Below are 10,997 nucleotides of genomic sequence, written 5' to 3' on the forward strand. Positions count from 1 at the left end.
TTTGTTGTTTGGTGAGGAAAAAGATACATTTTCATCGTCTTTCCTCTCAGTTTCTCTTCCACGGGGCAAATGTGCTAAACACGGTCCTCAGCGGAAGGTTTTATTGCACAACCTGCTATACAATTACACATAATGCATGAGTTGTTTGTGTTTTGGTCGCAGGCGCAACGCACGTGGGTAGTGCTAATATAGACAAATGTCAGAGAGATCAATGTAATCAAACTGGATGTATAAAAATGAGACAGTTACAGGGAATTGAATCACTGAGTCTTAAAAACTGAAAGCCTGTATTGCCTGTAGGTGTAATGTGAGTGTGAAGAAGTTTGTTTGTGTGTGTGTGTGTGTGTGGATCAAGTTTGTAACATGCTGAGTGGAAGTGTATCAGCATGGAGGCACAGAGATGAAGTTAACATATTCTGAATTAATAGGATTCCTGCTCTCTAAGTAATCCGAATACATTTCCAATCGCTTTATATACGTGTTATATTTGTGATGATTTCGATCCACATTCTATGTTTTAACAGCAGGGGGGAATGGAGATTGATAGAAAGGATTCCACACTTGACAAGCAATATCCTTGTGCATGCAGCAAAACCAGCAAAAGATGTGAGAAATGTGCTGTTTATGAGTGCACAGACTCTGGGCCCAGGTGAAAACACCTTATACAGCCCAGCGCGGCTTAGCTGCAGACAGGATGAGGATGAGGAGTAAACTGAACTGAGGCTAAACCTCCCATCCCATCTTTGTTGAGCTGATGCAGCTATAAAGCACCTTCAGCCTCCATCTCAGCTCCCAGAAGTGCTAAACAGAGCGTGTTCGGGGCTGTTTGGTTGCCAGCAGCCATCAAACTTTAGTGCTGCCTACCCAAACAGTCTCACTCGCTGACACTCCAGAGGATACACGAGAGCAGTGTGTGTGTACAAACTAACCTGCTCCTCTTCTCTCTTTTTTGCATTCCCGTGAACTCTGCAGCATCAACAGATTTGACTGTGTTCTGTATCTTGTGCATTAGAAAATCTACAGAAAGCCATAGAGTATAAGGATCAATACGCATTCAGTAACAACAGTTTCTTTAAATATACTCACTTGACATATAGTTGACTGGAGATGATTATGTAATTCCTGTTTTTACTTCACTTGGAGGTTTACATGCTTCTCTGTGGCGAGACGTCCAACAGTTTTGGTCTTATGTAACCGATTCAAATCCCACTGGATAAACTGAAAAAAACAAATAGTGGTCGAACTAAAACAAGGCAGCTTTTCTTGACTCCTGAAAGGTTTTACACATAAGGTTAGTCAACAGTGGCCACAGGTTGTATTGCAGCCTTTCATCCATCTTTCAGTCCAGATGAAGGAGCCGTCCACTTTTCCTCACAGTTCTGTTGCTTCAATTCAAACTGACCCAATCAGGCTGGTATAGGAGATGTATGGCTCGTTGGTCTAGCGGTATGATTCTTGCTTAGGGGGCGAGAGGTTGCTGGTTTAAACTAGTTTTGCCTCAGGAAGCTAATTCAGTCATCAAGGAATTGGAAGTTTGTGGGCCAAGACACTGAAGCCCTAACTGCTCGCTAAATCACGATGTTTCACTCCACTGTTCAGCAAACACACAATCCACCGGCATTTCAGCTCCACTCAGGTCAGGTGTAGGCGTAGTAGAAAATAAAGCAGACCGCCAGATCGGTATGATTCAGCCCTGTAGAGGAGAATGACCACATGAGGTTCATTTGATGAGGCCCTTACCTGCATTCCCAACATGCTTTAAGTGCTGTGACACCATTATGGAAATCAGAGAGAGCGACGTCTGCACTATTACAGCAGACAACACGCAATTGATCTCTCCGTGGCAATTCCTCATCCTGAAGGGAGACGACTTTGTCCGGAAAAGGAAAGAAAAAAAGTAGATGCGAGGGAAAGGGGAGGGGAGGGGTTGCTGGGGTGGATGGAGTGATCTTCATATTCATTACTCCCCACTTCAGGGCAGGTGGCTCTCACAATAAGACCTGCTGAGTGAAGTACTTGTGCGAGATTAATAGTTACGATAAAGCTGTAATGAAAGACAGGGGGTGCGGCGGAGTGAAGTGAACAAGGAGGGAGGGGGGGGGAATACAGGAGGAAGGAGAGAAGGAGAAGAGACGTACCGCCAAAGAGAGGAACAGAGAGAGAGATAGAGAAAGAGAGAGGGCAGAGTTTGAGAGGGAAACCCACCTGGCTGTCTGCCAGTGGGATGTCAGCAGCCTCTAGATTAGTGGCTATACATTACCCCGGCCTTTTAAAATATTACACACACTGATTGATGCTGACGGACCGACCAGAGGGTGGTGACTGTGTGGGCACATGTGTCAGTCTTCATTTCGGTCCCGCCATCTCCGGATCACATTTCTATTGCCCAAAGCCTTTGCAAAGAACGCAAACACTGTGGATGTCTTAAGGTTTTTCTCAGACGGATATTTATAAGCTGTGTTCCAAAAACAAAGCATTTGTGTACTTTTCTCGCTCCGCCACAGTTTGGGGCTTTTTATGAGTTTGTTAGATTTTTTTTTTTGCGAAGAATCAATTTGCAGGCAAGTCATTCTGCTTAATCACCGGGGTTCCTTCTTTTGCCATTAGGAAGTGAAGGCACAGTGGATGCCGGCACTACAGCTGAGCAAACTCCAATGAGACATGACCGTCCTCGATTCTAATAAACTCCCATAATGCCCCCCTGCCGCCGCCGCAACGCACCCATTTGATCTTGAGAGCTCTGTCGGCCAGATCAGTAAATAATTACAGGCAGCCAGGCAGGCAGCGCGGTAATTGAATGTACAGCCGGTTGAGATACGGTGATGGACAGATTCCCATTAACCAAATCCACTTCATTGCTGCTCTCCTGAGGGCAAGTTATGTTCAAACAGAGCCTAATCCACCTACAGAGCAGTTTGACGCCCCTGCTGACAATGTAAACTATGTGGCTGACAGGATCATTGAAAGAGCGAGCGTACAGTAAGAGCACCTCAGCGCTGGACGTTTAAAGTCAGACATCAGAAGTGTGTGCATGTGTGTACGCACTGAGAGAAGGAGAGAGAGAGAGAGAGAGAGAGAGAGAGAGGGAGGGAGTGTCTTTATCTTAACATGATGAGACGCGCTTGTCTGAACCTCCGACCTTGTCCCGGTGTACCCATTCCAGCTGAGCGACCCTGCGCGAGGCTCGGCGGTCCAATGGAAGAGACGGCCTTGTCACATCGGCTGTGAAGGGCGTCTCATTTTACTACCCCCACTGTGGATTAAATTCAAGAGCCTGTCATGTACAATGGCTGAATTATAGCGTAGAAAGAAGGCCGATTAATATGAGTTGTGAGCACATTTTCATTTTTTTGACAAATGTCGCATCATTAGAGTCGGGCTCATATTTTGCTCTTTATTAGCAATACGGCATTGTTCCCCTTGGTCTCTCAAAAGAGTTTGTGAAGTTCTTTGATTCATTTTGGAGAGCCGTCTACAAGGGACCGTCTGAAAGTTACACTCGCAGTGATTTGGTGTCCAAGCACCTACAGTATTTGAGTCATAGGCTATACCGGCACATCACGCTGTAGATGGGACTTAAAGGACGTAAATTGAAGGTTAGTTAGTTAAAAGGAGCATGACAGTAAGTTTAATTTTCATGACGGTCCCTTGCTAGTTTAGCAAATTGCGACACATTTCACTCTAACCCAAAACTGTCTGTTACAAGTGACATTTTTCACAAAGGCGAGTCCCTAGAGGGTTTTATCATTTTGTATTTCCCTGGTTGTTACAGACAAGGATGACCAATTTACTGTCTGTGCAGAAGGACAAGGAGAAATTGGTTTTGTGTTTAATGGGTCCCTCATATTTGAAATATCAAGATCACCCATACAAACCCAGAGGCGTTTGTCAAGCATTTGTCATAATTTATGAGATCGTTCAATTTTGACAAATTAAATGAAACGGATTTGCACTTTATTTGACTGATCCAAATTAATTCATTTGCACGTACCAACAGTTTTAGACACTTTGAAAAAACATATTGAGTAGAGGATTGCCAGACTGCTACTTCATTTAAAAGTTAATTTCCCTGCACAAATTTCAAACTATGCTTCCTCGTCTTTTTCCTTTTTCTGATAGTTTCTGATAGTTCGACATTTTGTAAATACCACATTTCTTACCAGATGACAGTTGTATCATAAGGGATTATCTCACATAGGATATGATCTGGATCTGCATAGCCCTTAGATAAATGTAGAAAAAGTAAAAAGTGCTATCTTTCCCTCTAAAATGTCAAGAAGATAAATTCTAAAGTCTCACAAAATAGAAAACCGTACGTAAATCCCACCTCGAGCTAATTGGAATTGGCCCTCAGATGAACCCTCTCTGTTCCATCCTTTGTAATTGGGGTCATGATTTTCTCTGCCTCCTGTATATTTGTACTGAGAGATGTGTTTGACAGGCAGCTCTGTATCTACACAGCAGCATCTGGTTGTGTTTATGTCTCTATATATACACATATTTAACAAATGTATCCGTCTGCACACTACTGCTCAAAATGCTTTTTGGTGTTTGTCTGAAACTGTATTCCACTACATGACAATAGTAATGTGATAGTGAGTCTCTGTCTTTTCCCTCTGGGAGCCATTAGGAGAGTTTCAGACGCTGAACTAAACAAAAAAATAGGGACTTTGATTGTTTTTTTCAAGGCGTATTTCTTTCCTGTCTGTTTTTGTGGAGGAGTTTTTACGAGTATTGCTTTACACGTTCACACTCATTCTTCCAATCAGTAACTTAACACTTGTCTAATTGTGCTGGAAAGTAGCTGGAGCGCCACATTCTCTGCAACACTTAAAATCCGTTGCTGAAGTCAATTACTTCAGCCAGAGATTAGGGGAAAGTTTTGTGAGCAGCAGATGTTGGACGTTGTGTACTGTGTGTGTGTGCGTGTGCGTGTGCGTGCATGTGCGCTCGCGTGTGGACCTGGCTGCTGCTCTGCTTTTCTGCCAGCCTGCTTCCCTGTATGAGTATTCATGTTTCCGTGTGTGTGTGTCTGTGTGTGTGCGGACCTGGCTACCTATCTGCCAGCCTGTCTATTTACCTGTGTGCATATTCATGTGTGTGTGCATGTGTGTGTGTCCACCGAAGAGCTGCTGTTGCCGCAGACTGCATTACGTGTCCTGTGGGAGTCCTTCATGTTTATTTCATCAGGTCTAGTATTGCAGGCGTATCATCTCACCTATTTCTAAGGACACTGTGCTAGGGTCATATGCTTACCTTGTTGTGTTTTTGTGCAAACACACACAAATGCCCACAGCATCGTCCACAATAGACAATGCATTTGATACAAAAGTAGAACTTTCAGGACAAAAGACGTCTTGAGATTCGAGATGGACTGATTGAAGCTCTTGTGATGTTCTTTGAGCAAGAACACAGAGGCAAAATTGTTGCCTTTGTCTCCTTCTGACCACACTTCTGGCTGTAATTGGTCCAGATATCCCATGGCTGGTTGTTCCTGCTACCAGGCAGAACTGGGCTTGTTTTTGGTTCGGTCAGGACTTCCTCTGCTGTTGGAGCAAAATGTATAAACTCTCCATTTGTCAAATAAACACAGAGATTTCTGCATCTTCTTCTCCACTCCAATTTAGCATGAACACACCTCCTCTCCCACTCTGTCTTCTTTTTTATTGCTAAATAATAACCAGTAACCAGTGACAACTCTTCTGACCAATAATTGTAATGGCCACAGAATGCGTCATCTGTCGTGGGATGGTATCTGAACTGTCTTCTGCGATGGTCAAAAAACAAGTCCTTCTGTCTGACGAGCTTGCCTGCTTCATGCAGCGATTGGCCCTAGTGTGGTGACACAGGAAAGTAGGTAAAGTTTTGAATTCTGTTACTGTATCTGTGCTCCGAGGAGAGAAGTGAAACCCTGTCTGATGTGGTCTTGGACCCAACGAGCAAGTCAGTTTGGATGAAGGATACCGATGCTTTAGATTTCTTTCTTCAATGCTTCTACTAACAAGCAACTCATAACCATTACACCCCTACAGGCATTGAGTGGCATGATAACAACTCCAGTTCTTAAGTATTATACTGTTGTGCTCCTGGGAGTTTCTTTTAATGTACAGTAAAATTGGGCCTTCAATGTAAATAGGCATATCAAATCTGCAATTTACCATTAATTCAACTTCCTTTTTAAATAATTGGTTCACAAACTACTTCCCATGATGTGTTTCTTGATGATTGCCGGCCTCCTGAATACTGAGGAATACTGAGTCAATAACAATGCTTGTTGTTTTGTGGCAGTTACGGATGGATAAAATCCCTGCAGTGGCCCTTTGAAACCTTGGATGAATCACAAATGTTTTTCTTTAATCCCTCAAGCTGTGACTCAGGTGCATCTGGGAAAAAGTCTCCACACAAATGAAATGCAAATTCCAAACATAGCTTGATCATGGGAGAATGAGTCATCACAACAGGCGTTGAACCCAAAGCTGCTGTAAATCCCTGCATCCTGAGAGAATCTGAGGTCTTTGTACAACTTAGAGATAATGAACATGCTTCATGTTGTCGTATAGAGGCAGGTTTTGTTCAAAGCACCATCTCTTTCATGAAAAATGGCTAAAGAGCTTCCCATTGGCACCACCTGAAACACTGTGGAGTTATTCATTTGCACGTACCAAGATCTGTCATTAGGAACAGTCATTAGCAGGAAAATGTCTCTGCCCACAGTAGGAGATGAATATAAAACGCCATGCTGGTAGCTTTGCATGCTTGAGCCCACAGTACTGTATACTCACTTCCAAACATTTTCCACAGCATGCCCATAAGTTTTAAGATTGTTTTCCTGCCTGTGAGGCAGTCACGGTTTTCCGCTCGTTTCTCGACACAATGAAAAACATTTTCCAGGGAGTTGGACCTTGCTGGGAGAGGTAAATTATCACAATAAACATTTCACTGCATCTATTTTTGTCAAAGTTAGAATACATTTGCATGGTAAAGCAGTTACACACATGTACTGGATTGAAACCCTTCCCTGCTAGTGCATTCAAGGACACTGAAACATCCTAGATTAGAGACTCAACTGTAAAACAGGAAAGGTTGGTTATTACTCTTTTGTTTGAGTTTTTGATAACATAACCCGTGAATGTATTTTGCATTTTGGCAGCCATCACAAATCTCAGTTGTCAGAGCGTCCTTGAAAGCACCAAGGAGAACTTTCAAAATAGCCATAACTCTGGCAAAATAATAAATAAGATGAATTCTGTGATGGATGGATCAAGCAAGTTTTAATACACTGCTGGTTGATTGGAACCCAATATCTGCCTGCAACTCAATAAATCAATGTAATATGTTACAGCGTGATTTTGAAAAGGACAGTGGAGTATAAACGAGTCACGGGTTTGATAACATTAGCACAAGAATTATGTTGTATCACACCAACTACAGTGCCAGAGCCTTCAAATTACACGTGAGAGATGCTTTGGATAATTGACATTTGTCATGGCGTAGCAGGAAAGGCACAGGTGTCAGTAATGACATGACACACCTGAATGGAATGCAGCCGTAACTTATGGTATTAGTTACACCTGTGCCAAGTCAAACTGTCCACCGTGGGAAAAGTCTGATGCCAAGCGTAAGAATGTGGTGAAGCGCATTTGCATTCTTATAATCTGACTGTGCTTAAAACAATGTCTGAGTTCAAGTAATTTCCATTCCACGTCTGTACACAGAGTACCTATGAAGAAAAATGTGAATATCTGCATCAGGCATTGTGAAAAGACACTTGATCCAAAATGTACAAAACTGCCTTTGTTGATAGATATTTTATCATAAAGAACAAATCTATAAATAATAACATACATTCGTGTTGTGAGTTTCTCATTTTTATTTAGGTATTCATTTTGAACCGTTTACACTGCTATGAAAGCAAAAACACATGCCTACTTCCTCTTGCTGTGGCATTCCTGTGCACATTGATTGAAAACAGGTCATTTTAAGATACTGTATCTCCTGAAACGCTCACTCTGTTCTGATTGGAAACGCCCACAGGCCTGCTGGCGAGATTCTCCTTCACTATGTTCGTACTTGGTAGCTGAGACTACATTGGAATGTGTTGCATGCTGACGTCATAATGTTACATAGGTAAAGGACCAATTCATGCTTTCACAGTAGTTCCGGACGTATGCATTTGTCTTACTGAATGCATTAATTATTTCCTACTTTATTACACTATGAAAATAAGGGAACACTGTCTCCTTTCATGTGTTTAGATAGATAAGATAAGATAAAGCTTTATTTATCCCGAGGGAAATTGCTGTGCAACTGTTACAGTGTAGATTGAAAAGATTCACCTCTAGTGCAACACGTTATGCAGCTTGTATCTTCAAGGGCAGCGAAGTTCACTCAGTCACTCATTCATTAATCAGCACCCCAGGTAGCAGAGGAACATTTCTAAGATGAAGCAGCCTCAGAGATTACTCAGTGTGTGTGTGAAATGTTACATCACGTACATATATCTATATTTGTTATTCTTTATACTCCGTGGAAATATGTTTGAAGCTTTATGCTGGTGTTTCTTAAACCAGTAAGGACTGGATGTGCTGCCTCTGTGTGGTCACTGCCTGTGTTTACCCAGACTAAGGACAGTGAAGTCCACCATCTGGACAAATCTGCATTTCCCCCAGCACAGCCATGTCCAAGAGGAGCTGCAGGGCCCCCCAGTTAGCGAAAGAACCGCTTGACCTCAGCAGGGACAGATAGGTGCAATTCATCCATTTAATTGCAGGTTTTGTCGTGATCTGCGTCAAATATTGTCTGGAATTGCGATGAAGTCACCAGTCGGTTGCTATGTATACTTTTGGGTGACCTATGAAGGAAGCACTGCCAAGAGGGGGAACAGGGAGCAGGGAGGGAACGGCAAACAGGAAATGAGGGAGGGACTAAACCAGACAATGACGACTGTGGGAACCCTCTATCAGCCTCTGATTCCTTCCCTCTATGTGTCTCTATGTTTTGCCATGATGATAGGACAGTGATATAATAATATTGTTTAAAACTTTGATAGAAATATAATATAACTATCCTTTTTTGTCATTGTTTCCGATATTAAGGGGCTGTTTGCTTCGCAGCTGCCTCCGTTCCACAGGTCTATGGTTGTGCTCTTGGACAAAAATGCTCCAATTGCTTCAAGTGCATTGTCTGTCCTCCCATATATCCTGTCTGGAAATATGTCTCAGACTTTAACCAGGAGAAAATAAAAGCACAGTGTATTCATCTTGCAGAGATTTGTCTAAAATGTAAAGCCATCCCACTGGGAATTCGTCTTAATTGGTTCAAATATGAATGAAAAACATTTGTTTAAACCAAATGTTGGTCTTGTCCATTACAAAAAGAAAGAATGAATCATTAACCGATTAGATTAGATTTCATCTCCATTTGTCTGTCTGAATGTGGGAGTCCTGTTTCTCTCCACACACCTACGCATCTGTCTCTTTCATACACACACACACACACAGACGCACGCACAAACATCCTCTCTGTTGTCGACTGAGTAGAATAGTAATGTGATAGTGAGATGTAACCGAGAACAGTATTTACCTCTTTTCAGATGCGTCTGTGGCGTCTTGGTATTCACCAGACACTTCGCCCCAGAAAGGAAGAGAGGATTATGTTGGAGTTTATTAGATCGACTCAGATTAAACCGGTTGTGTTTTTGCCTCCGTCTGTGAAGGCATAAAGTATCCTCAAAGACTCCCCAGTGCAGACGAGTTTTTACCTTTCAACCTTTCACTAAGCTCCCATCTCTTATCTACTTCCAAAACTCATACACGTGTTTTTTTGTGTGTGTGTGTTTTTTTTTTAAACAAACTGTTCTCTGTCTTCTGTCCTCCCCACAGATTTCACATTTCACACACTTCTCACAGCTCTGGGAGCAAAGTCGACTTCCCATCACTGAGACAGGATGTATACCACGTTCTTCCTCTCCCGGCACATCTGTGGGCGTACGAGTCTCTGGTGGCGATGCTTTATGGGGCCGGCCTCTTCTCCTAAATGATACGAGGGCCGCCTTCTACAGGAGAGGCAGATAAGAGTTTAATGCATTACCCCGCAGCGCAGTGTCCGGCACCTGCCTCATAAATCACATCATGAGTGTACTTGAGCGTTGACTGTGTGTTTGTGTGCACTGGGAGATGGTCCGGATGTGTGTTTTCCGGGTCAAACAACCCACACACACATTCATTCATACCCTTGACGACGTACCGCGAACACACACGGCGGCGTTTGCTGAAACAATATTTAAGTTATATTGATTTTTCCACAGCCTTTCTTTATTATATTTGTAATGTTGGTGTGATTTGTTATACCTCTGAAACACACACTGTAATACATTCTCAGGAAGTAGCTGAGGAATTAAAAATGAGAAACGGGCGCAATACCTCTTATTGTTATATCACCGCCCGTTAATGGCCACGCTCTGAGCTGGACCATCCGTCATCGGCAAATTTCTACTGAGAAAAACGTTACTGTGGCCAACTTGCCACAGAACCCAAAGGAGACGGAGCCAAACACTGTCAGCAGGGCAGCATGTGTCCTGAATGGAGATGAGCCGACTGACGCCAAGAGAGTCGACTTATGCCTTCTCTGTCTCTGTGCCCAAAGTTTGGAAGGCAAAAAGGCATCCAGAGTACACAGAAATAGATACAGTGTGTGTAACTTTTACTATGGGTCTAGAAGTGTGCAGAAGTAATAAATATTGTGTAAGATAGAGTTGTTTAATGGATGAGCTACTGTCACAAATCCAGGTTGTGTACGCTCTAGCATAGCGTACGGTGAGCCGAGGAGATGGACACCAGGCAGAAAGAAGACATGAATAAGAAATAAGCGGTGTGGAGACACTTTTTCACGGATAGATGATAATGATGATGCTCAATATTTGTGCGGAGCGGAGGCAGAACACGTGTGAGCGGTCACCTTAAATATAAAACTAGGTCTACCAGGCTACTAGCATAATA

At 42.9% G+C, this 10,997-nt stretch overlaps 1 long non-coding RNA gene across 1 annotated transcript in view; it reads left to right on the top strand.

Annotated features, from left to right (window-relative positions):
• LOC143011260 (uncharacterized) overlaps positions 1-10,752 on the top strand; it is a 49,488-nt gene extending 38,736 nt beyond the window's left edge. The window contains exon 2 of the long non-coding RNA XR_012964900.1: positions 9,882-10,752. This is a non-coding gene — a long non-coding RNA (uncharacterized LOC143011260). The remainder of the gene's footprint in view (positions 1-9,881) is intronic.
• The last annotated feature ends 245 nt before the right edge of the window (positions 10,753-10,997 follow it).

The sequence above is a fragment of the Genypterus blacodes genome, unplaced genomic scaffold, assembly GCF_046128005.1.
Source record: "Genypterus blacodes isolate CSIRO-AG114 ecotype Tasmania unplaced genomic scaffold, CSIRO-AGI_Gbla_v1 ptg000133l_1, whole genome shotgun sequence".
Taxonomy (NCBI): Eukaryota; Metazoa; Chordata; class Actinopteri; order Ophidiiformes; family Ophidiidae; genus Genypterus; species Genypterus blacodes.